Genomic DNA, 27,818 nt, shown 5'->3' on the forward strand with positions numbered 1-27,818 from the left:
CTTCCTAAAACAGTGAGTAGAAAGTGATTTGGGAATAGTTTAATGCCCTCTGTCGTGGGCATCTGCAATTCAGCTCCTTGGTACACCCAGGCATTTTAGGGTCTTCACCTTATATTTTCCAGAGCTCCTTTGAGTGCTAACTGGTTACTCTGGGACCAGGACATTTTGATTTTTATTAGAAATCCCATCCTGAAATACACAACTTTGCACAAAAAAAGGACATCACCCCAGAAGGATGAAGCGTAGATGACAGGTGTGACAGCGAGGATGACAAGCACTGCAAGTCCTGGTTATAACAAAAATGCAGTGGGCAACACAGTCATGTTTGTGGCCTCCCAGCTGGTTCACGGTTCAGCCATAAAGCCCAAAGTATGATGAAGACACAAAATAATGAAGACAAACAGGGTGGTGATGCCCAAATGATAAGAAGTGGTGGGGATTATTCCTCTTATCCAGCCAACTTTCCTGTGTCTTAGTCTTAGGAGACTATTTCAAATACCTCATCTATGACAAAAGGGAGATATCCTAATTGAGGGTTAAAAATGGGAAATCCTATGGCCAAAAGAAGGAACGTCCCCTACAAGGAGGTATGCAGGAGATGGCACCCCCACAATGAGAGACACATCATTAGTTTCACAAGAGCTGCAGACTACTGAGACCGTAATACATTTTAAAGCTTTTTTTTGAGCCTGGGATGCTTTCTTCTTAACTTAGCAGATCTCGAGGTCCTTATCAGTACTGGAAGTTCAGATAACTTGGCAATCTTCCTGAACATTTTCTTTAAAATGAATAAAACTGACAAGCACAATGTGAGTTACAAACTGCCTTGACTTCCAGGAATAAGAGGATGGTTCAAAGAATGCAGCCCTGGAGACTCCGATGGAAAAAAGAGCGTATCTTATGGTAGAGCTTTCCCATCCCCACCTTCATTTTTTCAGTCAATTTTCTACCCCCTGCACTTTCGCCATGATGCAGTCGGGATGTCTCTCTGCAGCAAGACTCATTCCAACTGGCAGCTCTGGATCAAAGAGCACTGGAAACATCAATCAGTGTGCCTAATCATTTCCAATCACAAGAAAATTTTCTCTGTGACCTGGCATATAAACATCAAGTCATTTCATTCACCGGTTGACGGACCAGAAACCAAACAATCCTTATCATACCTAATTCATCTTACTCCTCTGGGTTATAGAGGGATCAGCCTGCAATTCTTCAGCAGTAGTGGCAAACTTTAGACACTTTACTTAATCAAACTGATTAGCAACCTGTCTGTAACACCTTTTATCTACTGGTTCCAAAGCAGTTTATAACCATTAAGTGCATCTAATTTTGCAATAGCAAAGCAAGATGTGATTACTATTTTCAAAAGTACCTCCAGTAACGAGGGAAAGCTCTTGTTTTAAAGGGGTGGGGAGGTTCAAGGCAGCAAGTTTTGCTGATGCATGAAAACCTCTTTGAAAATTAAATGACTGAATGGTGAAGTCAGGGAGGGAGCCCAGGAATTTTGATTGCCAGCTATCTGTGCTGCCCGTATTGCCATATGGTTTGTAGCAAAAGGAAAGGAATAATCAAACCAGACATCTGTGCCCAGAGCCTTATCTATTTGGGCACCATCCTCCAGACAGCCACACTCTAAGCACAAAGAAAGGGCGATGAGATCTCTTCTCCCCTCAGTGTGTCTGTGGGGGGATGTGGTGCCTCCTACTCCAGTTCACGTAACTATGTGTGTGATTGCCACCTGTTTGGGAGTTTGCTTCCATGGTAACATTGATTTCTCACTTAATGCCAAGAGCAGAACAACAACCCTGTCACTGTCACAAGGAAAGCTGACAAAAAGCTAAGGTTGCTTTAGCTTTCCTTGGCAAAAAAAAAAAAGAAAAAAAAAAAAATAATTATGCCAAAGGTCAGCCTGTTCCAGGGCAGCTTGTTCCTGCTTTGAAGGAGAAAGAAGTGAAGGGTGGCACGGAAACCTGCGGCTACACCTGACGGGTTCTCACGGATAAGAGCCTGCGATGGAGCCCTGCAGCAGCAGTTTGCAAACTTGCACAACCTGCCTTGAACCTTGCCCAAAACTGTCCCGTTCTTTTCTCTGGTGCATGGTGCCAGAGGCAATCCAAGCTCAGTTCCTGCTCTCTCCTGAACACCAAGTAATAGTTCAGTGTCTTTTCCTTGAGAGTAGGTGCCTTCAGGGAGAGGTGTGGGGAGGTAAAGAAGAGCTGAAATAGAAGTATGAGCACATGAGAGTCTTCTTCCTACATGGATGCAACCTCATCCGCTGCAGTGGGAAGTTAAATGAAGGATTTCCTGGTGGAAAGACTGCCAAACCAAAGCTTGGGAGAGCTGGATTTTGACACCTGCTCAGCCACAGGCTTGTTGCCTGGCTTTGCACAAGTCACTCAAAAGCCACATGATAATGGTACTGACATATCTGGCTCCTGAAAGGAAGTCCATAACACTGAGCGCGTTGACTGCAGAGGATTAAGCATCTATGAATAGGTTTGGCACAAGGCAACGCATCCAATGATGGCTGCCAACTAGGGCAAGAGGAGGTGCCAAAACACAGGAGCAAATCTCCCCCAGGTCTCCGTCGTTTGAATTGCACGGCGCCATGGGAGCCTGCTGTTGGTGTGAGCAGCAAGGGGCTGGTTCATCCTGCATTGATCCAGCACCTGCAGGGGCTTAGCACATTATCACTCCTTGCTCCCATCTCCATGCCCCAGGTTTCCATAACCATCCACAGACCCCAAACTGTGCTTTATCCCTTTGATCCCTAGTCCCAATCTGCTCTAGAGGCTAATAAACCTGACCGGACAGGCAGGGGACAGGCAAGACATCTGGAAGTAATAATTTCACCAACTTAAGAGAGCGATGCCAGGGCTGGTCCCTGGGTACCTCTTCTCTCTGCAGATGGCTGAAGACAGGGATTGTGCACCTCTGCTTGTCACCCGGTGGTTACCCACCAGGAAAAGAGAGATGAGGCTTTGGATACAGAGCTCTGTACAAACTCTAGGCAGCTCTGAAAAAGCAAAGCAGAGCCGTATGTCCCTCCAGTTATGAGCAGAGTGCTGCTTTCTTTGCTGATCTGGCTGAGACAGCACTATGTTTCAGTAGCATCTCAGTGCCCCAGGGCTATCGGGTCCCAAGCAGACAGGACAGAGCCAGTCTGCCAGTGTCACTGCCATGCTCAGCGCAGGCCGGGCACTTACAGCATCGCTCCAGGCACGAGGGAGATGGTACTAGCATTCTACGTGCCTCTTGGGTTAGCTGCCCAAGATCTTTTCTGCAGGTGCTCAGCTGGCCAGTTTCCTACCAGCTCAGAAGACTATAAAGTGTCTCAATCTCAGTGAGAAAAGCAGAGACAGGCAAAGTCTGGACTGTATCAACAAAAAACACCTCCTTTTTCAGAGTTAGCAAATCTGTGTTGCAGCCTTCGTAGGTACTGGCAGAGTACGCCTGTGAGGAAGGGCTCAGGAACTCCAACACCACGTTCCCCCTCCCACCCTTCCTTGTACTGTAAACCCAAAACTTAGAATACCAAGTTGTCAGAAAGTGAGCTGTTTTGATAATGATGAAGAAAAGCCACTGAGCCCACCTGAACCAACATGAACCAAACATGAGCCACTGTGGGACTGACATTTTCAAACCCCGCTGAAGCTTCTGGTGTGCCTTCCCTGCAAGTGGAAAGGCAAAACTGCAGTGCAGAAGAACAGGTTAGCAAGACCCAGGCCGAGCGAGCCGTTGGTGAACTTGCTCAGCTTGGAAGTATTGAAACCATGCTTCCATGCTGCTAAGTGGAGTTGATGTACCCTTCCAGGGGAGGTTTAGATTGGAAATGTGGAAAGAATTCTTCACCAAAAGGGTTGTCAAGCTTTGGAACAGGCTGCTCAGGGAAGCGGTTGAGTCACCATCCCTGGAAGTATTTAAAAAATGTGTAGAGATGTAGCTTAGGGACATGGTTTAATGGTGGACTTGGTAGTGTTAGGTTTATGTTTGGACTTGATGACCTTAAGGGGATCTTTTCCAATCTATTCTACAACTCCTCTAAGCAAGGCTTTTGAGTTCAGCCTTGGCACCAATGGCAGGCTCCAGAGCTCCGGGACCAGAGCAAACACCCATCTGTCCACCTGCACTTATCTGCGTGCATGAGCTCTATGTAAAAACAAAGTACTTGATGCAGCCGTGGTGACTGTGAGATAACACACTGCTGTCACCTGAAAGGGAGTCAAGGGAAATGCGGAGAGGAATGCTGGTGGCTCCTTTTCCTCATTCCCTTCCACTCACTGGAAATTTGCTACTGGTAACTAAAAAAAAAAAAATAATCATAAGAGAAGACTGAAAACACCTCCTGACAGTCAGAGCAGGATTGCTGCTAGGCTTCTTCTCATCCTCACTTTCCTTTTGCCACCAACTCATTTATCAGAAACCATTTACTGACATGGAAATCTTTGTATGTGAGTAAATACTTTTATGATATAAACTCCAAAACAAAAAAACAACACTGTAAAAAGAAAGGTAGAAAAGTCCCAGCTTTTTCAGTCCCATGAAAAACATTTGATTTATTCAAAACTGATAATTATATTTGAGGATTAAAAAAATTTACGCCACAAATCCCAACTAAATGGAGCTGCCTAAGCCGAGAGTTCTGCTTTGGTAATTCCAAGCCATTCACGACTTTCCTTTGAATTCTTTCTGGCATTTCCCCATCCTTCTTCAAGCGCAGACATCAGCCAGTGTGTTGCTCTGTAAAGGGACAAAGTCACCTCCTGTTTCTATTTGCTCTCTAGAGTTGCAGACATCCTTTCTGTCCCGCTGCTCCCTCGAGAGCTCACCTTCACAAGATTACACACAATGACCCATCCCTTAAACTCCCTCCATGACAATGTGATACCCATGCAGTCTCACTTTGGGTTTAAACAGAACCTGAATTCTTCGTTCCCAACTACACTGCAATACATTTGACTGCCATAAATGAGGGGTTGTTTTTTTTTTTTGCATTGGTGCTATTTAATCAGATACATCCTACAAGGGCTGATTACATGCTTACACAGTGCAAGGGGATATTCCTTGACACAGGTATTCAATCTCTTCTGCTGCACTGCTCCTTCACACCCTCTTAGCCGTAACAACTAGCACCTTTCTGAATGAAGACTAGGAGCCAACATGGACCCTTGTCAATAACCAGCTGCTTGCAGGCCCTCAACATGGAAAACTGGAGAGTCTGGATAGAGGTCTGCTGTAGGACAAGGAAGGGTGTGGGAGCTCTTTCTTACAAAGGAAAGTGGGTCCAAGCTGACACAAAGGCAGCAAACCTGAGGCTTACAACCAGGGATGTCCATTGAAATGCTAAAAACTTCAGAGGGAAAGGGCTGCAGTGAGCAAGTGCTCTGCTCGTGCCTGCGTTTCCAGCCCAGTTACACACTGGGGAAGTAAAGGACATGGTTTCAAATTATTCTTATTTTCATCACGTTTCTCCCACATGACGTTCCTCTTCTTTTCTCCAATTATGGCATCACTCTGGGCTTTCCCAAATTCTCCCGTTGTAATAAGGGGCTCTGTAGGACGAGTGTTCAGGGACTCTTACACACCAAGACAACTAAGGTGTCTCTTACTTTCCTGCTGGTTCCTGCAGCCCCAGGTTCAGAGGCTTGCAGATGGAGTATCTGGCCACTCACAAAAGCACTTATGTTGCCTAATGAGCTTAGCTCCCATCTTTACCTCACTGCAGAATCCCATGGTGCACAATTCCCATGGGGAACAGAGAGAAGACAGTTGATGGCTACGCTGCGGTGATGAGCTGATCTTCAGATGTTTGTTAAAGCAGGGCTGGCATTAGGCATCATCCATTCCTGTGGTCATGGGAGGCCCACAATAATCAAAGTAGAGTTGCTTTTGCCACCCTTAGCAAAATTTAAATAACAAGCCCAATTTTATCCTCCTTCTAGGACAATCTGAAATTAACACACTACGAAAAAAGGATAAGAGAACAGATGGGGTTTGTTGTCTGCCTGCTACCAAAGTAAAGTTTTCATGGAAACTCAAAAAAAACCCCTAACTATGTGATTCACAAATTCTAAAAGCCGAGAGAAGCCAGCTAAATTATTTTGTCTGACCTTCTGCCTAATAAAGACCACAGAATTTCATCCAGTGACTTCTGCCCGAAGCCCAGTAATTTGTGGTTCAAACAGAGCATCATGACCAGCCTACTGTCCAGCTTTGATGTGAGGACATCAAATGAGGTGCTAACCACTTCCCATGCTGCCAAAAACTGGCTCTTCTACAGGTTGTCAGCATCTCTTCACCACTGTATAACTTGCCATAGCCTTCCCAAGGACATGAAAATTTTTATGTGTTTTTGCCCTCTCTACCAAAACTCTCAAACCATCAAAAACAGGGAAAATGGAGATTCTGAAGCAGAAAACATAAAGCAAGGACACACCAAGATAAGGATAACAGAGCATCTCAAAGTAACCTTCTGTTGCAGTCAAATGGATGAAATCTACATTAAAATGCCACTCAACGTCTACTTGTTTTCCCACTCTAGATGACGCAGTGGAAAAGTTACTTTGGTTGGAAATAAAAATTTTCCAAACGTACGTCTATCTGTGCGACCTGTAAGGAAAACACAATTATTTAGTTACAAAAGTAGGTTTTCTGCCACTTGTAAAGCTTGCCACAGTTTCACAGCAATAAATATTTCCTCATCAGAGACCCTGAGTGGCCAGGGCAAAATCGACTTCAATACCATCCCCTGTGAGACAGGCCCAGTAAAAACACCATTCAGTGCGGACCACACCTTCCAACTTTTTGTTTCCAAATTTCTGTGGCTGGAAGCACTGATAGGGTAAAGAAAACATTTATTTTTTTTTTTTATGGAAACAAGCCCAAAATGGCAAACAACCCAGAATGCTACAAGTCCAAACTCCTTTCAGGTGAGCAACAAATTAACACCAGTTTTTCCTTCCTTGTATCTTGCAAGTGCAGCATTCGATGGTGACCACAGTGATTAAAGTTCCTCCACCCACAGACCTACAACAGCCCAAGGGACAGACTTGAGATTTCTCTGTAACATAAGCCTGTGTTAGAGGGTGAGAAGGGACGTCAGGCACTCCGTCCTAAATCCACTCTCACTCCTGTTCATCACTAAATAATCATATTCACATTTAACAGCACCAAGCCAGAAGGTTCATTCCAAAAGGGTCTCTTTTGCCATCATTTTCAAAGACACAATTTTCACCTTCTGTATCTCACCTTCTGACTGCACTCCTGCCAAGGCTAAACCCAGGCTGAGAACTAAATTCTAAGGTTGGATATCTAGGGCTCCATGGCTCAGCCTCTGCCAGGATGAGCCTGGCTCAATTTTCTCCTCTCGTGTGGTGGGACAAGCCTCCAGAGCAGGTAAAGGTGCAGTTCCAGCTTGTAGAGGTCTTAAGCCAGCTGCAGTCAGTACAGTGATGCCGATTAAAGGCGCTGAGTGTTTGCGCAGGGTGCCTCAAGAAGGCAAAAGTTTCACATCTAATTATACGCTTTTAGAGCCATACTCCTTGTGGGAATCAAGCGAATCAAGCTAGTGAGATGATGGCAGCAACACCTCTGGCCATGGCTTTCTCAGCCATCCATGAGCTCTTGCTATCTACACGGCATGCAGGAATACAGCAACAGGAGCAGCACAGCACACACACCTAGAAGAACAAGATATGTATGTAGGCTTATTAATTAAACACCCATCTATCAGCTCAGGTCTGCAAAAACTATGTCATGCTTTACTGCATGTTGAAACTTCACATTGTTTTAAGGCCCAGTTAAAGTGCTCTTCTTTAACATTTAAGGCAACATCATTTTCTGCATGGAAGGTCTTAAATTAATTAAAAACCTGTTTGTGTCAAAGCATACAGGTGCAAACCAACCTGGCACAACCTGGTTGAAGTCAAAATAAGTGCACTTGAAGCAGGAATACACACAAAGGTGCTGTATGTTCACATAACTGCACTGATATTAAAGAGATTCATACCCAATAGCCGTTCAGCTGAAAATGCATAGCTTCTGAAAAAAGCCTAAAGCACTGTTGTTTGAGGTTCCGAGTAAATCAATAGTTGAAGCTCTCCTTTTAAATCACCCATCTTGAAGCAGTCATAGCAGGCAAAAGCAGTGATCCCGACAGCACAGTAGCGTAGACAGGGTGAAACCCCACAGCCAGTTTAAGTATAAGCCTCACAGTTTCCATGACTGCTACTGTAATGATTTTGCAACTCTCATTTATTTTTCACAATTTCAGCTGCTAGTTTGTGGCAAATATTTTGGAGAAAAATCACAAAACAAAAAACCATAAAAACTCCAAACCCCAGGGACTGCCCATCCTTGACAGGAACAGTCCTGGCATGCCTGGAATGTGTAAAACCACAGAAGAGCCATTTCTGTTCGTATTACTCCTTATGAAATCCTCTTTTATAGAAGACTCGGCATTGGAGGCTTCAGCTACTCAACAGAGCCCCTTCAAGGTTGCCTTTTGCTTTGAAATACAACTTATCAGTAGAAGCCCAGGAAGGTCTGGGTATCTGACTGTTGCATCCTTTGCTTTGAACTCCAGGACTGTTAAGCGCAAGGCTGATGAACTGGTCAAGTAATTTTTCTTCTCCTCCTTTATCCTCAGGTTCAGAGTAGATAAAAGCCACACCAGGCTTGCTGCCCTACCAACACAAATTTGACTGTTAATTTTACGTTTAAGAAAAAATGAATAATAAAACCCAACACCACACACAGTGATTATCACCACTACCCACACAAAGGCCAGTGAAACCACAGCGTGATTCAACAAGACCCAGGCTGCAGTGAGTATCTCTGGACACACATGGGAATATTCTCTGCAGTTTTGCAGTTCTTTCTTGCTCTGACATGTCCTTTTCTTGCACTGCTTCTACAAGTCTTTTTTATAACCCAACAACCTGTAGCATCAGTGTGCTGTTGTTGCTGGCAGCAGAGTGGGAGCCCAGCTCTGATTAGCCCCTTGCATTTCTAGTGGTACCTCCAGGGTACAGGCTGGGCAGACAGGAGTTTGCTTTGCTGGAGCGAGGAGGTGACCGACTCATGCTGCTGCATTAGTGCAGTGTTGAGCATGACATCTCTTGAGGTGCCTCAGGAGGGTCAAATTCTGCTCCTGTTTAAATTACTAGGCAAACTCTTCCTACTTTCTTCTTGTTTCCCACCTCTTCCCTTTCCTTCCCTGAGCTTTCTGAAGGTTTCTGGGCTCACCTTCACAGGTAAACAATCACTACAAGCACAGGGCAATCCGTACTACAAGGTTTGTGTCCTTCTCAAAAATCAGAAAGCACCAGAACAATTGACGGCAAAGACGAAACACAGGGACTGTTAACACCAGTTCCCAACACTTACAGCCTCTTATTCATCTAGATTGACATGGAACCCTGCAAAATGGAAGAAAAACTGTAATTCATATGCAAGAGGTCTGGCAGGACCAACATTAAAGACTGTGAGAAAAAACAGAATTGAGAAAAGAAAAGATAAAAAATAAGCAGGAATTCCCCAATGGTCTGGTGGTATCCGTGAGATTGCTTTCAGGACTTTTTTTCTGTTGTACCACCTCGATTTGCATACAAAGCATCTCTGCTGTCTTGGAAAAAAAAACACAAGAAGGATAAGGATATTTGCTGTCAAGGGTAGAATGGCTTTCGGCACCATATGACATACCATAAAGTCTCTCTCCTTGCTAAAGAAACTCATAGCAGTACACTGCAGTTCCTCCTCACTCCCAGCTCTACGTTCCATCCTGGGGGAAGCAGTGCACGATGCAGCTCCTCAGGAGAGCTTCCATAGTTAGAAAATCTGAAAATGAAAGAAAAACAAGCAGGTGAGTTGATTTGCATTCCAGATTTACAATTAACACAGTACCAAATTAGCCGGTAGGAAGTGGAAGAGTAAAAAGGAAAACCGCCAACTTGAAAATGCAAATCTTCACCCTACTACAATTGCAAGCCACAGTCAGGATTCCTACAGGCCAGGAAGGTGCTAGTAAAAACACATTTTTCACTACTTTTTTCAATGTGGTCACTTCATGAACTTGATAGTGGCTTGTGATATGTGGTTTCATCCCTATCCCATATGTAGTCGGTCTCGTTTCCTGAAAAGAACATGAACAGAAAAGCAGAAAAACATTACAACAATTGTACTAGTCTATATGTAGTTTCTTTCTCCTTTTTGTCTTTTATTTCTACCACACAGCACTAAAAAACCCCAGCACTTTTAAAATTAGTGCAAGATTAAAAAAATGAATCTTTTCCCAAGGCTCTTGGCTGATTTGAAATGCACACTAACTGTTGGCAGTACAGAATGAAACTACAGCACTTTGTTTCAATATAGTATACATCCTTACATGCATACAACTCCTCTACACAGGGCTACCAGGAATCATGATTCATCCTAAGCAGCAAATACAGCCAGTGTAGGTTGTTCAACAACCCCTTTGTACTGGTATTGCAGGACCTCAGCTCTCAGTGGCCATCAATAGTTGCAGCCACATGGGAAGCGCAGTGGTGAGTGAAAACTTGCTTTACAGATGAGTAAGTGAGACGGTGGAAATAGTAAGACCACATCTCTTTGCGTTTTTCTGCAGAATTCATTCACTGCCTTATTTGTCCAGGCTTGGTCCCACTCCCTGTGGGATTCCATGTCACTAGCAGAGAGAAGAGGTCTTTCTCATCCCAAGGCTCCTCTAATCTCCTCTTTCCTCCTGGCCAATGAGAAGCATTCAGGCTTTCCAAGGACAGTGATGGGTCCTATTTAAGAGATCATTTAGGCACATCCCATGGTCCCAGCTGAGCAGCTCTGCCACTGCTCAGTTGTTGGACTGGCAGTTGTTTGGTCCGCTGGCCAACTGGGACCTTAGAAAGGAAAAAAATGCCGCAAAGACAAACAGCACCCCGGGCTGCAGGAGCATAGGCAAGAGACCTCAGCACTCATTAGACTGCATTTAGATACTCCATTTAGGTTTGGGCACTGTTATACAATAAACATATTGACAAACTAGAGAAGTACATTGGAGGGGCACCAAGATGGCCAGGGACTGGAGGACTTGCCCAGATAGAAGAGGCTGACGGAGCTGGGCTTATTCAGCTAGGGGAGGAGATGACTTCGAGGAATTCAGAAGCAGCCTCCAGCACCTACTGGCAGGTTACTGACAAGAGAGAGTCAGGTTCTCCACTGCTGTGTCTGTCAGAAGAATGAGACAACACACACCTGAAACATGAGTGGTTCAAACTGGATGTTAGGAAAAACTTTCCATGTGATGAGAGTCAAGCCATAGAGCTGGCGGTGCACTCTCATCTTATGAAGTTTTCAGGACTTGGCTGAACAAAGTCATAAGCAAGCTGGTCTGATCTCATAGCTGACCCACCTGAGGTCCCTTTCAGCCCAAATTATCCTACAGTCTTACATATCATCTTCTAACTGCCATCAGTGCAGAGGCTTAGGACGAAAGAGTGGGAAGTGACTGGGTACTGTGATACCGCCCAAGCAAAAGAGTTGAAAGAAACCACAACCCAAGACTGTGAAGGCCCAGAAGATCCCCTTAGGCACTAACTTATGTTCTCCTTGGGACTTGACAAACCTCGCTTCTGCATCCAGTCCCACAGTGACCCAGACACAAACTGTCCACCTCAGTTTGGGCATCAGTGGCTGAGGAACCTCTGCCCATGTCCCATACAGAGCGCACACAAGAGCAGTGTTGGAGGGCAGCCACACCTCCTCCCTCCCCCATACACACATATTTACAGAACAAGCAGGATTTCCTAATCCCCGTGAATAGTATCAGCTATAAAAGCGCTCTCTGTACTGCCCAAGGCTGAAACTTCTATTCCATAGAATGGAGATGCCTCGAGAAGCCTTCCCTCTGCCCTGAAAGCTGCAATGCTCTAGTGCAGGACGAGCAACCTACACTGCCAGCATGGCCTTCCCCAACTCTCCATCCTTTGTGTCGAAAAGGATGTTGGAGGGATATCTTGTTTCCAGTCAAAATAACTTACATGGCCAAGAAACAGGAAGATGAAATGGGACCTAGAAGACAGAGCTGCTGAGCTCTGGCTTCTCTAGAAGAACCCATAGAAAACATGAGAAAACTTGTCACATGCACTGGGTAGGCAGGAAAGGAGGAGGTGGAAGAGGAGATGTTCAACTCCTTGCCCCAGGTCATGCAGAAAGTCAGTGGCAGAGCCATGAACCAACCTCTTCCCAGAGTCTTGATGCTCCCTTCCCTCTTCACACCTCTGCTTTACAGCCAATCTACATTACGGGGTAAAGATGCCCTTCTGACAATGCACATAATCACATTTCTTTTTGGAAACCAAAGCCCATAGGATACCAGCTGCACACAAGAAGTCAGTCCTGACCATATAACATTGTTTAAAAATGGAAACCTGCAATCACATTAAGAAATTGGTCCAGCTTTGAAGATACTCTTACCAACGTGTTTTGAGATGTGCTCTATTCTCACAGGGCCTTAGAAGGCTCAAAGATTTATCCACGTGGGTGGGTTTTTTTGTACTCGGAAGTGAGAGCAGTAAGCACCAGTAAGCACTTTTATACCTACCTATTCATAGGTTTTTATTTTCAGTACAGAAGAGGGTATCAGATCACCCAGTTTCAGCTTCTGCTGAAAACTCCTGTGTGACCCAGGATGGCTAATTTCAAGCAGTTTCTGAGCCCCTCTACTGACTCGTGCTGGCTTACAGTTCTATAACTGCACCCGTACTGAGGTCTGCACAAATCGGCATGAGAAACCACAATTAGTGCCTTGATACATAAATAAAGATTAAAAACCCCAACTCCTCTTCCTCATTGATAGGTGAGGTCTCCAAGTAGATACGTCTTCAGAAACAGGCTCCCCTCCTCTTTCCACCCTTCCATTCCTCCACCCTTCAAGCAAGGTCTCAGGGCAACACTTTGCAGCCTTGTTTGCTGGAGGAGAAGGGTGGTTTCTGTCTGAGAAGACTGTCAGAGCAGAGCAGACCCCGGGCATGCAATTACCTGGGCAGCAGCAACAGTATGTTAATTCACTGGATCCTTCTGAAATGAAGCACAGTGCAAGTCCCTGGAAAAAAGTGAAAAGGAGCCTGTTAAGGAAACTGTGTGAAGGCCTTGTGCGCAGCAGCTCCTTGGAGTCCAGACAAGGGTGGACTTTGCACAGCCATCATTTTTAGAGCCGAACTGACAGCCAGCACGCCTCCTCTTCCCACCGCGGCGCATCCAACAGGAGCAAGGGGAACCACCCTCAGTGCTGACAGGTCACTCCTGTCCATGAGACATCATCCTTATTTTAAAGAGATGCAGACACATAGAATAACTCCTGGAAGGGAGGATGCCTCGTTTGTGTTGAGTTTACCCTGGATAAACCATGGTCTTAAGGCCATGATGCCATGTGCCCTGTCTTAAGTGTCCACAGCCTTCTCACACTTTCAGAGGCACAGTCTCTTCCTTGGAGTCCTCAATTGCCAAGTTTGCATCCTGAGCTCTGCCCCCCTATTCAGGTGCCCAAAGCTCCTTAGGCAACTCCTGTCCTCCAACAACAAACAAACAAGGCAACATAGCAAAGAGAGAAGAAAACTAAAATGGTCCTTTGGTGAATTCACTATGAGAAGTCAATTCCCTCAGAAAGTCTACCCTAAGAAAGACCACACTGACTGACTGCCTCCTGGTATATTTCCCTTCTGACTACTACTGACTAATTGCTCTAACATCCAACTCAAAACTATGGCCCTGTGCCGGCATGATGATGGAAGGAGTCTTGCACCCCCAGACCAGAAGGGATGATTTGCTGCAGGCAGGAAAACGTTCCTCCCTCTCAGGAAAAAGGGCAGAGGAAGAGTCAAGAATATCTCCACTACCTCTGTATGGTGCACAGACTGCCCACTTGCATGCTTCTACTGCAGCTTTGAGACGACAACAAACTTCCTTGAGGAGCAAGAAATTATTTCCATCAAAGGTGAGTTTGGCTTTAAACCTGCACAGCCTCTTGTTGTAATCCATACAACATCATACAAGATCCATATAAGATATAGCATTCTTGTACATCATATGATCCATACAAGATTAAACTCTGCCAAGTGGAAAAGTTGCACCTCAAAGCTCTTTCTGCATTAGGCTGTTGACTGCTGAGATGATACATTGAGGTCAGAGGCTCATCTACGCTGGCACTCTTCTTCAGGGATAGAAGTGTGGCTTTCATGCATACCTACAACTGTCACCCTGAGGAGCCCAGGGACAACCATTTTAAGTACAAGAAGTTTAAAGTCAGCCCTTAGGTAGCACCAAAATTCTTGAGTTCTTGCAGAAACAGGATCAAAAGCAGCGAAAATCCAGAGAAAGCATTTACCAGTTTCTGCCATGTGCTGGTTTTTCTGAAGAGATTGTTTTCTGAGAGCAAGACTAAGAGAAATCAAATTGCTTGCTCTTGGTTACAAATGCATCTGTTATGCATGGACTGACTTTTCCTCTCCAAGGAGAAGATGGGGAAAGCAAAGCACAACACTCAGCTGCAAAGACACCAACATCTAGCCATGAACCTTGGCCTTTGCAGAGCTCCTGGTGGCTGTCCCTAAACTGGAGCACATCATCACCAGATGACGTGTCTCAGACAAGATGAGTTTCCTGAAAAGCACTGACAACATGCGGTTAAAAGCTTGGTTCAGACAAGCGGTGAAACAAGTCTGCTTCTGGGTTTTGAGCTGAATATTCAATGCTTTCCATGTTTGCTCACTCACAGGTTATCTGGGCTGCACAATCAGCAAAACTCCCGCAAAAACACTTCTCGGGGCTCGGCTACCAGGCATTCTGTAATGGAGCTGTTCTAGAGAAAAACAGAAGTGTTATCGCACGCGGCTGTCTCAATACAATTAGTCATACCTGATGGAGAGATACACGTCCTCACGAGGCTCTTGTCAACAGATGAAGTCAAAATGAAAACATCCTAACTATCAACAACTAACTTGAAAGCTGAATCATGAATCCTAAAAGCAGTCTCTATGCTGTGAAGAGATGTCTTCTCCACAGAAGCAGGCAGTTATGTTCTTTCCATCTGTTCTCTATTTCTTCTTCCTGTATAATTTTCTGACATTGCTCAGTGAAATAATATTCCCTCTTCCATCTCCCCACTCAAACAACCCTTCTCTGCTCTGGCTGAGGGCTGCTGTCGGGTCAGGAGAAGAAACTGTACTTGACGCAAGAAGAGGAAAAGCCCAGAGCTTCAGTGGTGGGAAACAATGTTCTGGTTGCCTCCTTTGTGTGACCTCAGACAAGTTCCCCAACACTACTTTGCCTCATTTCCCCACTGAATTAGCAAGTTCCCCACCACTCTGGGGAACTACCACCAGGATCAGTGCAGTAGGCCTGGTATTACCAATCCAGGGTTAACACTGATAATAATCAGGGGAGACTGCAGTCTGTCTAAGCACCTCATTTAGTCACATGAAGATCTTCAACACAACATTCACCAGCGTTTCATACAGCACTTCTGTGCCAGGAACATCTCTTATAGTTCTAAAGATCTTGTCAAACACTCCCTACAATAAGAGCACTGGTGGCTCAGGAGATCCACCTTCTCTCTTCACCACTTGACAGACACTTCCAGATCCACAGAACACTTTTGCATTCACACTAATGAGCGATGGAGATGACTGCCAAATGAATGGAAAGGGTTTGGCTTGTGGCTGGTACCAGAGGCAGAACATCAGGATGTAACTCAGTTGTTGAACTTCTCCAGCCAGGTTTCCAGACCAGGAGGCACTACATTAACCCCACAGGGATCCTGCAGTTGTTTGCTGTGTTGAGGACCTTGGCAGTTGACAGCATGCATGACGGTGGGGTTGAGAGCAGATAGCAAGCTGTTTCTCTTGATAATCATTATAAAATTCATTTGGAAACAAATTTCTTCTGCAGAAGCCTCCCCCTCAGTGAGAACAACTCTTTCGAGATGCAATCTGCACTGCCAGGGCTCGCAGTAAAGCATAAGAGGAAGCGCTCTGTGCTCTGAGGGGCAGCCAGCAAGCTAGGAGGAGCAGTTTCACATCCACAGCAGCGCTCATAACCAGTCAAATCCTCCAGATCTGGATAATTTCCAGGCAATTCTCAGCCAAAAAACACACATCTGTGCTCACACTAAAGAGCAGAGACACATCAAGATTCAAGAGCAATTGCTGTAGGTTGCTATGGCAGTGTGCATGGATGATTTTATCATCCTTATCAGCTGCAAGAGCATTTAGGCCCATTATGAGAGACTATCAAAGTGTTTTTTTAGGAGTGCAATAGGTGTGAGAAGCAGAAAATCAGCTAGAAGTCAGCAGTCAGCACAAATAGGAGTCCTTGCTCCAAGGCAGTTGCCTTCCATGGGCATGCAGACATTTACCCAGCCCTGAAGTCGAAGGGTGACACAGGGCTCCCCAGAAGCCCCTTAGCGCAGGAGGAGAGCTTTCCTCTGCACAGAGGGATATGCAGCCCTCCAGGGAGCACAGCAATGGAGAGCGGAGGGCATTTGCCTGTGCTCCCTGCAGAGCCAATGGAAGTAGGTCAATCCTTCTGCTTTGCTGAACCTTTTGGCGGGTCACAGCTACACTGCTGCCGCTGCTCGTCATTTGTGCCGCGTGGCAGCCACGTCATTCAGAAGTTAACAAATTCAATACATCAATTAAATCAACCTTGGCATCCATTCAAAACCCATCTTGCTGCTTTGTTTTTTTTCTTTTTCCTTTTTATTTGGTGGTGAAGAGACACACAAGAGGAAAGATGCAAGACAGGGCTACTAAGGGGAGAGCTGTTTTTCACCTCTCGGCTGTTTTCCCACTGCTCTCCTGTCATTGCAGAGATTTTTTTTTCCCTCAAGGGAATGTGACAAACCCACGTGGCATCACTTCTTTTGCCCCTTTCCTCCTCTAGCCCCCCAGACGAAATGACCTTTTCTATCTTCTCACAGGCTTTGTAAGTAGAGTCCACCACATGCTGGTGATCCTTTGGCTCTGCTGCTGACACTCACTGCACTGAACACAGGCTTGGCAAGCAAGCCAAGCTGGCAAGGGAAGGAATATCAAAGCACGGCCTGCAGCATCTGGGCTGGGCTGAACATGCTGCAAGGTGTGAGTATGATCTTCCACCATGAGACTGAGCAAATGCAGAAAGCAGTAGGGAGGCCACCAGAGATAGTTCACTGCACCCAGGTTCTCCTCTGGCTGCTCTCCTGTGCAGCTCTCAAGATCCTCTGTACACCAGCGCTACTTGATGGATGTGGACATGAACATGGGCTCATGCTGGGGAAACCATCCAAGACATGCTAGTAGATAGACATGGTCCTCTTGCTGCAGGATTAGGAGCTGCCATTTGGACAGCATCCCTCATCGCATAGGGATGCAGCCAGTGAGCTGCCAACTCCTGCTCTCTTCTGCAGCCCGACATTGACACCAGGACAGCCTTGTCCAACCTCTGCTGGCTCTTCATTGCAGCAGATCCTGCCCCTTCCACCAGCTCTTCCACTTCTGCCATATCCTTCCTGCCCTGCAACTACCATCTGGAAGGCAGGACGGTGGTATGGCCTGCCACTTTTCTGTGCCATGGCTTGCAGATCCCAGCAAAACTGCCATTCCTTACTGAGGGAGTCTTTAATTAGAGGCTTTTGGATCTTCCCTGAAGAACACACCTCTGATCTTCGGAGCGAACTTGTCTATTCCATATCCTTCAGGTCTTTTATAGCATTCCTGGGTTGGAGAACCAGGACTAGGAAATACTCCAGATGCCCAGACCAAGGCTATGCTGTTTCCTTCAGCCTAGCATTTTCTCCTTAGATCGATATGAAATATCTCTCTAGCAAAGAGAGAAGAGTGTTATATCTGGATGATGGAACTTTGCACAGCAAATTAATCCACAGTCTGTTCTCCGCTACTGCCTTGAAGCCATTCTTGGCCTCTGTGCTCAAAAGGAGCTTGTTCACCTTCCCATATCAGCTATTTCCTCTCCTTTAACCCACCCTCCCCTGAGATCATTCCTAAAATTCTCAACCTAGGGCAGCTGTTGCTCTAGACTCCTAAAATGAAGTCATGCTGTGGTGTTACTTTACTCACCAGCAGAAGTAAGTGCATTTGAAGAGCTCCAGCTCCCAGCACCTCAGCTGCAGTGGTACGTGCCAGGAAGGGACAGCTTTCCACAGACAACTCTCTGTGAGTCAACTCTCTGCGGGACAGCTCTCTGCAGTCAGCTCTCTGCAGGGACAACTCTCTGTGGGGGCAACTGTCAGCAAGGAGCCATTAGAGTGACGGTTAAGATTAGGGTCAGGCTTATGCTTAGGATTGGAGATACCCTGTGTACAGTTGTCCCCATAGAGAGTTGCCCTACAGAGATTTGGCTGTGGAGAATTGGCCACGGAGAGCTCTTCCTAGAACCATAGATGCTAGTCTCCTGGCAGGGAAGGATGTTTCATGCAAAAGCTATTGCTTATCCCTTTCTCAGCACTATAAGAGTTAAAATATCCCCTCTGTGAGCGCAGGAAGTTAATTCTCCGCAAGCAAGCTCTCTCTCCTCACATATTAATGACAGCATCAAGGCCATCTCTCCCCTCTGCCTGCTTCCTCACCTTATGTGCACTGGCCATGTGTGCCCCAGGCTGCACACCAGCAGAGATATACTCCTGGATCAGAGGAAATAAATGGGAGCAGAGGATACCAATCCAGAGCAATTACCTTGGCTGCAGTGATCATCATGAGAGAGGCCAAAAAGACCAAATGTCACATAGAACTGTGTTACAAGCAGTGGTCCCTCAGAACTACAAATTAAGCAGCAACCGTGCTTTGCACAGCAAAAGGTAGTGAAAGAATCTGGTGGGTTTTGCACCAGGATTGATGGAGCTGCTGTAACTTTCAAACTCAAAAAGAAATAGGAGGTGGTTTGTTGAGAGGTACAAAACCTCACACAAGTATTGTGACAAGAGACAGAAACCTTTCCTGCACCCCTCAGCGAAGCCAGATCTGGAAGGAAACCTTAATTACAGAGGTGGGCTTGCAGACTTTGTCTTGTCTGCTGCTTCTTATCCTGCCAAAGGGCCGCAATAATCAACTTCTGGTGTGTGCGGCATCTCCTTGTGAGATGACCCAGCAGGGGATGTAGCCAGGGTCCTCCTTTCTGGGCCACGTGCCCATGGTGGGACCACAGCAGACACCACAGTTTGCAAGCCCCTGGCACGCTGGGTCATGCGCTGCCTTCATCAAGCCACATGGCTACAGCTGGGATGGGGGGGCAGGGAGAAGGGAAAGAGCTACAGCTCTTATTGCAAAAGTGGAGGAGCCGATTCCAGGTGCTCTGCACCCAGACAACAACCTGCTCTCCTCCTCCCCTTTACTTGCTACCACCTCTGGCAGCAAGGGGCTCGTTCAGCTGCTCTTTTGCTGAGACATCAGATGAGTCACTACTAAGCACGGAGCAAATGGCACAGCTTATGGGAGTTCTGGCCTCTTTGCAGTGGGTTCTGCAACTGGCTTTCTCCAAAGGATAAGGTGGCATAGGAAAATCCCACATCCACGTTGCACATCATTGCTCCATTAGCTATCAGAAAGGTTATGATCTACAATGATATGATCTTTACTGCTGAAATGCAGATTCAATCCTCTACAACACCGACCTAGGAGCTGTTGGAGCACACACAGAAGAGCAGCAATTTGCACTACCAGGGTGAGAAAGAAAACAGAAGCTGCCTCTGGCACTAATGAACAGGCACTGCCTGCTAGTGAGTTCACGGGAAATAGTGTCCTCAGAGGAACAGCCACTAGCTCAGCATGTCCTTGCACTCAGCTGCTTTCTCCTTGCACGAACCTCTGGTGCAAGCAAGCCAAACACGATAAAACTAATTCTCACGCATTTACTCTTTTATGGCACCTGTCTACATGAGGGGTCAAACAGTAGGATGGGTGAACAGTCTGCATGCCCTCAGAGCTAATATCACCAGCTAAGGAGCTTCACCATCCCTTCAGCAGCATTTTACTCTTGCCAGTCCTAGATGGTGTGTCTAAAGCAATTTACTGGAAGAGATGGGAAGAAAATTCAGCGGACCAATGTCCCTAGTGTTGCCAAATCCTGCACACTCTTTCAGCTCTTCTAGACACCACAAAGCAACAAATGCCAGCCTATCCTGGGGCTGGGCCAGGTCTCGCTGTGGATGCTTCCAACCCCAACTCAGTCAGGGCTACCCCACAAGGGCTCCCTACTTGACCCCTTTCCTAAGACAGTATCCTTATTGTCCCCACCAGTGTAGACCAGCACACTCACCAATGTCTGCAAAGTACTCGAGAGAACTAAGCAGCACAGGAGAGCCTGCGAGTGATTCAGCCAGGCCAAGGCCAATGGCTGAGACGTTTCACACCACCACAGTCGATGCCACCAACGTCTGTCTCCATTGCTGGCGGGAGCCTTGTGGGGCTGTGACAGGAAACCAGGTCTTAATCACCATCTCAGTTTTCATTCTCCTCTTCAGTTCTGCAGTTTTAGCAGCTGTTGCAAGCTGGCTCCACGCTTTCAGATGAGCAACCGTTAGGGCACAGGGTTTAGGTTGAGTGTTTTCAGGTTGCAACTCCAAACGTAAAGAAAAATGTGAAGCTGAAGAAGGCTATGGGTTGAAATCAGGCTGCAATCAAAGCTTTAAAACCAAGCAAAAAGCAAACACCAGCCTCCTACCCAGGCTGACACTGCCTGCACTGCCTAGAACAGGCAGCCAGGCCGGTCAATCCATACAGGCAGGACTCTGGCACTGCACAGGCTGAGGTTGCTGCCCACTTGGGACAGTCACGCAACATGGTCCGATGCAGATGTGTCTCCAGGTGCTTCCCCTTCTCCTTGTTCATGATACATCTATAGATCTATTGAGATACCAGGGCCGTGCTTTATAAGCTAATTGCTTAGCCTCCGTGGCAGCTAAGGAAAATTCCCCTTGCAGACGGGGAAGTGCTGCCACTGTAACCCACACAGCTGGCAGAGCCAGCCCCTGTACACCTGCACCAGAGTCCATCTAGAAGGCAGAGAGGGTGCTGGAACCCAGAAAAGGACGTGGCAAGAGCTCACTGGCACAAACATCCCCATGCACCAACAGAGGACTGCTCACCAAACACCCATCAGCCCATGCTCCCTATGCTCCCCATGCTCACATGGCCCATGGAACTCCAGAGGCAGCAGCTAGCCCAGCAAAACAAGAGGCTTGATTTTTTGTGCCCAACTATAGTTGCTTTCTCCTTTTGCAGCCCCCTCAACCTAGGTACAATGAGAAGTAACAAGAAAGCAACCACAAATCTCTCCAGCCTTGAGCATCCAGAATGGTGAAGGTGACTCCTGGAGATAACATTTTCTTCTGCAATTTCACAGGTTCTCACCTATGTGCTAGAATGAGATTCCTGCTGTGCTCTGGGAGACAAGGGGACATTTACAGCCCACGCCCCCAACAGCTCATCTTGTCCCTCCTGTGTCTCCCCCTGCCAAACACAGCCTGTGGTTTGGTGTTCAGCCTGATACCTTCCCCCATATCATCAGCCCTTGCAGTTTGAAGAAGCTGATATGGGCAAGCTGAGTCCAAGCAAAGGAAATACTTCCCTCTCATTTCAAGCTGGCAGCACTGAGTGACATTTTGTACGACTTAGGTACTAGCGTGAAAATGTCAAGTCTTAAAATGATGGAACCCTTGAGTCAAGACCCAGAGCAACCTTTGCCACAAAACTAATTAAATCTTTGGGAAAGAGGATAGTATTTACCACCTGCTTTCCTCATACTGCTTTAAGTAACATTACCCCTGAAAAGCCCCCTCATGAGCTCTGAAGTCCAGCCCTTGCCTCCCCATCACCTCCACGTACCACTGCTGCAGTGGGTAGAGAGCCTGCAGGTGACACAGCCACTGCCAAACTGCCCATGACCTACAAGAGTTTTGCCTTCTCCAAGCTGGCCTTGATCTGACCACCTTCTTCACCTGAAATGTATAGAAATCAACGCTTGCTGCAAGAGGAGCTTACAAAACTGGCTTTAGAACTCCTGCCCAACAGCGCACCATAGACTGGACCATGGGCATTGCTATAGCAGGTGTCGGATTCATCTCAGCTACCTTATAGCCATCTAAAGTGTATGCACCTAGGCCAAGCGAGTTGGCTAGGGGCATGTCACATCCAACGAAAGAAAGGTGTTTGTAGCATTGCTGTCTGCATCCGAACAAGTCATCGAAGAACCTGTCACATAGCCAGGGAAGCAGAAGGTGCAATTCATCTCACTCATCACACCCATCACACCTTAAACCCGATGGACAATGTTGACTAGGTCTCCACTAACTACAGCAGAAATCAAATGCTGTGCTGCCAGCCTACATAGGGACTGCCATTTGATGACTCTCGCTACACCAACTAGGGAAATGGAAAGAAGGAGAGACTTCCAGAGGGCAAAAAAGCTCTGAAAGCCTAACTTCAGCATCTGAAATTTTGCTGTCCTAATGCTGGTGCGCTTCCAGTGGTTAATCCCCAATCCCTCTAGCAAGGGGATATGCCACATTTTGATTTTGCCCCCTTGCTCTCTAGCTGTTCCAGTAAGCTAAAATGGGTTTGTGCTCATACAGACAATGCTGCAAATGCACATGTAGCCAATTCCACAGCCTCCATGCATAGCAGCTTTTGGCAACAGGAGCAGCAATATCTCAAATGGCTCCATCAGGATTCATTTCACCTGAGAATGGTTATCAGAGCATGCAGATTTGAGTGGTACATTTGGCACAGCTGTATTAAAACATCTCAGTAAAATACCCTGAGACTTCAAGACAGAAAATGCTGTATGGGCAGCTAATTTGCTCCTAATAGCGCATTTACCTCTGGCAGAAGTTAGAGACTGTAAGTGCTTCATGAGCCATTTGCAGGAACATTTGTCGGCATTACTGAGTAACTCAGGAACTTAATTATCTCTTTTAAAATGACTTGTGTGATTTAAAAAACTGCTTGGATTTTGGGTGCCCTGGGATCCCTAACACCCAATCGAGTCACTCAGCTGGTGCAATCTCAGTTACCATGCAGGTCACTCATGTTGCTCTAAATCCTTCTTCCTACTCACCAAACCCACAAACATGCCCCAAATAATCCACCTTCCCAAACAGAGAGAAGCAAAACCTCAGCAATCACCTCCTTATCCGCTACCTCGAGCTTCCCGAACAAGAGCCAGAGTACACATCCCCTACTGGGCTCAGCAAACTTTCAGCACAAATGCATGCCTGAGCATCTTTAGACCTAAAATATATATATTTAGGGAAGTCGTTATGCTTCTCGGAAACTTTTTGCAATATTATCTACAGGGTTTAGCAGCAGTTTTTAGAGTCTGCTGGCAGTTCACAGCTTGAACCAAAAGACTCACAAATCTTCTTACTAATAATGGCCCACGGGGCTGGAAAGCCCCCATGAACCTCTCAGCCCCATGCTGCAGCGAGGCAACACGCCTGAGTGCTCGATTTGAATACCTACGGCTGAGGCCGCCCACGGGGAAGCACCAGATCCTGCCTCTGAGCTGTAATCTTGACCCCAGAGATGCAAGGTGAGCAAGGCAGGGGCTGGTATTTTTATTTCTCTACACGAAAATTATTTCCACTAAGCGATGGTTAAGGCATTGATTGGGCTTTGGGGATTTTTTTTAGGCATGCCATTGTAGGAGGACGTGCCCAAAGTGGAAAAACATGCTGGTAAAATTACCAGTGTCCCTATCCTTGCATTCACTGGCTGATGCTACACCATCCCCAACAGCCAAACTCCCACCCCTTCCCCAAATTGCAAAACCAGATTATCACTCAGAACAGTTTAGTCCTGAGATCAGTTCATGGCATGTGAATATCTGACAGAGTCTAAAGGGAGAAAATCTTAAAGGCATTTTTTGGCTTTATTGGCCAGGGACCTAATTGAGCCTACGTTATAAGCTGTCGCACAGAGGCTTTTGCTACAACAACTGTTCCTGGAGCCAGCTGAAATGTAATTTATTTTTATAGTACAAGCAGGATATAGCTCTTTACTCCAGAGTGACACAACAGGCTGAAGAACAGAAGCTCTCATATAGGCCTCAGCACAAAACACCTCTCAAAGTAGATCCCTCATCAGTTCTTGCAACGAGCATCAAAGTCATAGAATCAAAGAATGGCTTGGCTTAGAAACGACCTTAAAAAATCATCTAATTCAACCGCCCTGCCACCGGCAGGGACATCTTTCATTACATCATTTTTCTCAAAGTCCTATCCAACCTGATCTTGAACTCTTCTGGGGAGGGGGCATGCGCAACTTCTCTGGGCAACTTGGTCCACTGCCTCACCTCTCTCACAGTAAATGCAGCGACACAAATCACATGATCAGGACACAAGCACAGGTCCTCAAGCCAAATTTCTCTCGTGCATTAACACACTGAGGCTCTTGTTCAGGTTCACTGAGAAATTGAATGCAGCACCTAGCACGCTGTCACTGCCCCAGACTGACACTGGTGAAAGGAATGTGCTCCTTGTGATGCAGCTATCTGGGGTCTCAGTTCAGCATTTTAGCGGAAACCAAATGCTTTCAACAGTTTAAGCCATGGTGTGAGCCGCAGGAGATGATGTCCAAGTGCATGTTCCAGGTGGGGTACAAGCTGTCTCTGGTGACACAGTTGGCACATCCCTGACTGAAGTGCTTCCCCATCAAAATGTCTCCTTTTGACTTCCAATTGTCCTTCATTCCTGCATGGCCTTTTGCACCCCTCCAAGCTGTTTACCACCTTCAGCTAACGCCTTTGCAGCTTCTTGCCAATCTCCTCGGGTTAACATCTTCCCAGACACTCCCACTGTCCTGTACATAGCCCCAGCTTCACAGCTCTGATCCTTCTGCATCTCTGCCGAGGACAGGTTTCTCCCCTTGCTTATCACTTCTTAAATCCCATCACCTATTGCTCAAGCAGCTTTAACATCAGTGTTTATGGAAGCAGAGGCAGATTTGGGTGCATGATCCCAGGTAGCCAGCAAATTTGGCCCCCAAGAATGTTATTCCAGGTGTCTTCATGGAGCTGACCGTGTTGGGTACAACTCTCACTGACATTGAATCAAGGAGCTTTTTTACTTTATTGCAGCCATTATTTTGCCTTTAAGGACTCAAAATTAACATGCTGCAAAAGCAGCTGTCTTACCTGTTCCTGCACCATCGGGGTTGTCTTGCTGGAGAAGAAGCATAATGGCTCTGGAAAGAAAACAAAAACAACACGCACAAAGAATCGAGGAAAGCCTCTAGCAGCATCTACTAAAAGACAAAACCTGCATGTTTTCTTGGAGAACAGCTACAAAGCTACAGCCTTTCAACACTAGCATTCATTTTAAGGTGACATCTTGAAGTGCAGCTTGAAATGACATGAGCTGCCCCACGCCCAGCACCACACCACGAGAAGCAAAAACTCTTCTGTGAACCCTTTAAATGGACAAACCAAGGGGAAAAATATGCCAGAGACCCAAAGCACATTTGTGGAAAAGCATGAATGGTGGAATTAAGGTTCCTGGCTCTTGGCATTGTGCTACAGCTGTTATAAAACAACATATTCATTTCAGCTGCACAGTTACCGATACTCTAGCATGAGTCATTCACAATACTTATCTAATGGTGAGTAAGCTGCTCCTGCTGGTCATACTTTCCAGATAAATCTGTAAAGAAAACAAGGGGGAAAAATTCCTATCAAAACATGTTATCAAAGAAGTAAAAGGAGGAAGATGGTACCTGGACAGCAAGACAGCATCAAAGTGGCAGGGGGAAAGTTGGCTTGGGGAAGAAAAATGCACATCAGGAGGAGAAAGACAACTATAAACGTCTGAATAGGGTATGGGTGATGTTCCATTAAAACAACTATAACGTGACCCTTCCTATCAGCAGACGCTGCAGCAAAAACCTATGGCAGTGTTTGTATGTGACACAGCTTTTGGGATTGTGACGCAAATTTACAGAAGATATAGCAGATTGAGGGTCAGTGCTCATCACTTCGTTGCTGCAAGAAGTGCTTGGCAGTGAGCGTGGGCCCAAGTAAGGACCTGGTGCCCTGTAAAAAGCTGCTTGAGGCCAGTGTCTATAAAATCCTGAACAGCATGGCAACTCACCCATGCAGAGGGTGCGAAGCAATCCTGAACACAGGGGATGCTTCTTCACCTAACCTTGTTTTTAATAAAGCTCAGCAACTAGATTTCAAATAATTCAATGGCACAATTAATGAAAGAAAAAGACAAAGCCACCTTGTTTCAAATCTGTCTCATGAAAGCAAACCTGAATGATGCCAATTGCTCTTTCGCACCCAGCCGTATGTGACCTTTGCATTTGCTGCCTGCCTGCACCTCGTCAGGATCTGATGAGCCACAAGAGCTAAGGTCAAAGCCTTAGAGGACTTTCTCACCGGAAAAATTGCTGCTGGGGAGGTAGGTGAAATACACTAAGGGTGTCCCAAGGGTCTGAGTCATCACACGGGTGCCTCATGGAGATTTTGGAGGGGTAGCTGGGGAGCGGGGGTGCAGAGGGGAGAAAACTCCCAACACCTCCCCAGCTTCACATGGTAGAAAGGAAGAGAAAACCCCGGCTATGAATCACACTGCCCCAATATCTCAGAGCCGCCAAAGCATCTCACATGAGCTGCCTCAGAGGTTCCTGCCAGCAGAGAGGAGCCCATCTGCTGTTCCCGCAGTTCACTGTGAGGCTTTGAGGGAAAAGGAGCTTCAAGGGTGGGTGCAATGCTACTGTAGGCTTGCCTGTAAGCAGGCACCAGACAAGAGAACACGGCCATGGGGACCAATCCGCCCCTTAACACCAAACCTCAAGACTCCACACTCAAGTGCGAAGCCCCAGACGGTCACTTCCATCTCCTCCTACCTGGGAGGACTCACAAACATAAGCTCTGTCAAGGCTAGGACAGAACCACAGAATGGTTTGGGTTGGAAGGGACCTTCAAAGACCATCTTGTCCAAATCCACTGCCATGGAAGGGATATCTTTCACTAGATCAGGTTGCTCAATCTGACCTCAAACACTTTGGTGATGGGGCATCCACAACTTTGCTGGGCATCCTGGTCCGCTATCTCACCACCCTCCTTATAAAAATGTCTTCCATATGTCCAAACTAAATCTATACTTTTCTGGTTTAAAACCATTGTCCCTTGTTCGGTTACTAGAGGCCTCAGTAAAAAGTCTGTCCCCATCTTTCTTACAAGCTCCCTTTACGTACCAAAAGGTTGCAATAAGGTATCCCTGGAGCCTTCTCTTCTCCAGGCTGAACAACTCCTGCTTTTATGCTCCAGCCCTCTCACTATTTTCGTGGCCCTTCTCTGGACCAACTATAACAGCTCCACGTCCTTGTAGTGGGGACTCCACTGCTGAGGCAGGTTCATGCTGCCCCCCACAGCACTGCCCCTCACAGCACTGCACCCCACAGCACTGCTCAGGATTAGCTCCATCTTCCCTACCTGTCTGGGGATGGGAGCTCTTGTAAAGCAAGGGCTGGAATCGACTCTGTTAAGAACAAGGCTGACTGTGTCTTTTTTTTAATTCTGGGTTAAATTTTGCTCCAGTCAGCATTTTGACCCAGGGATGGGCTGGAAACAAATTTGGGATAGGAAAGCCAGTGGGACCATCCCCTCTGGCACCGACATGCTCACAAGAGATGAAAAGGGCCACGTAACTATGGCCTGGGAAAGTCACTCTTGGCATTTAACCATCAACCTCAGAATAAAACTGATTCCTTCATTTCAGCACAGGCTCTGCATGGGGACAGCTATTTAGAAATAAAACCAGGCCAAGTTATTCT

The 27,818-nt window shown here is 46.5% G+C and overlaps 1 long non-coding RNA gene across 10 annotated transcripts in view; it reads right to left on the bottom strand.

Moving 5' to 3' along the window:
- Positions 1 to 4,533: 4,533 nt before the first annotated feature.
- The window catches only part of LOC128851263 (uncharacterized), a 140,585-nt gene continuing 117,300 nt past the window's right edge, over positions 4,534 to 27,818 (bottom strand). For 2 of the 10 annotated variants that reach the window (XR_008448549.1, XR_008448545.1), the window contains 3 exons: positions 25,177 to 25,681; positions 13,033 to 13,096; positions 4,534 to 9,837 (listed from right to left, as the gene is read on the bottom strand). This is a non-coding gene — a long non-coding RNA (uncharacterized LOC128851263). Of the gene's footprint in view, positions 9,838 to 13,032; positions 13,097 to 14,907; positions 15,937 to 25,176; positions 25,682 to 27,818 lie in introns of those variants that run through there. The other 8 variants (XR_008448550.1, XR_008448551.1, XR_008448544.1 and 5 more) reach the window with 8 other exon arrangements.

This window comes from Cuculus canorus, chromosome 2, assembly GCF_017976375.1.
Source record: "Cuculus canorus isolate bCucCan1 chromosome 2, bCucCan1.pri, whole genome shotgun sequence".
Taxonomy (NCBI): Eukaryota; Metazoa; Chordata; class Aves; order Cuculiformes; family Cuculidae; genus Cuculus; species Cuculus canorus.